Source organism: Lycium barbarum, chromosome 3 (assembly GCF_019175385.1).
Source record: "Lycium barbarum isolate Lr01 chromosome 3, ASM1917538v2, whole genome shotgun sequence".
NCBI classification, from domain to species: Eukaryota; Viridiplantae; Streptophyta; class Magnoliopsida; order Solanales; family Solanaceae; genus Lycium; species Lycium barbarum.
The window spans coordinates 107,165,878-107,167,122 of NC_083339.1; the positions used below are offsets into that span (position 1 = coordinate 107,165,878).

General features: G+C 39.7%; 1 pseudogene; it reads left to right on the plus strand.

Annotated features, from left to right (window-relative positions):
- The first annotated feature begins 234 nt into the window (after positions 1-234).
- LOC132631099 (pectinesterase inhibitor 4-like) lies at positions 235-838 on the plus strand (annotated as a pseudogene).
- Positions 839-1,245: the final 407 nt, after the last annotated feature.

Consider the following 1,245-nt stretch of genomic DNA (forward strand, 5'->3'; position numbering starts at 1 on the left):
TTTGACTTTGCTTCCAAACTTTCGATGCTTGAATTTCCATGTGACATTGTGACTGCTACCGTTTGTGACGGCGAGATAAGTTGATATCGCACATTCACACAACTCATTTTTGTGCAGCTTACAGCAATTTTATTCTCATTTGGTAATCATGATCAATATTGAACAATTAAGCAAAATCTCCCTCCTGCCAAATTGATCTCTATATATATATTCACATCTTTTTCTCTATTTCCAACACATTTAACTACACAACATTTCCCAACAATATAGCACGAGAAATGGAAGTGTACTCTGCTTGCAAAAGCTTGATGTTGCCCCTTTTGGCAATTGTTTTATTCATATCTCTAGCACAGCCAGTCACATCTGCCAAAGCCTCTAAGCCAGCCTACACAAACTTCGTCATAACCAAATGCAATATCACCATATACCCTTCACTTTGCCTGAATACACTAATTCCCTATGCCTCTTCCGTGAAAGTCAACTCCACAAAGCTTTGCAAAGCAGCCCTTGATGTAACCATAAAAGGCGCAAAAAACGCCTCTGTCACTGTCTCGACACTAAAAAAAAAAAAAAGAAGGGAATAACGAAAATTGAAGCCTCCATTATTAAAGACTGCATTGAAGATGTGAAGGATGCAGTGTACGAACTCAAGCTGGCTGTTAAAGCAATGGGACATCTTGGCGATGAAGATAAGGAATTTCAATTAGCTAATGCTAAAACTTACGCAAGTGCTGTGATAACAGATGCAGACTCGTGCACCGAAGGGTTGTCCGAACGGAAAGTGAATCCAACTGTGAAGAAAATGATAAATAGTAGCATGGCAAATGAAAGAGATTAATTCCGTGATCATTCTCATTGATTGAGTTGGTAAATATACCATAGTTACAATGTCCTATTAGGATACAAACTATACTAACCTAAAATAGAAGATTTATAAAATATTCTTTTACTACATATTTACACTATTTATCACACCCCCGCAGTCGAAACGGGAGGTTCACGAACGCTGAGACTGTCCCGAAAATCCTCAAATAAGACCTGTGGCAGTCCTTTAGTGAAAATATCGGCGAGCTGATATCGGGACGGAACATGAAGGACACGGACGTGGCCGCGCGCCACCTTTTCACGAACAAAATGTATATCCATCTCAATGTGCTTGGTGCGCTGATGTTGGACTGGATTTCCTGACAGGTAAATGACACTGACATTATCACAATAAACTAAAGTAGCCTTAGGGATCGGACA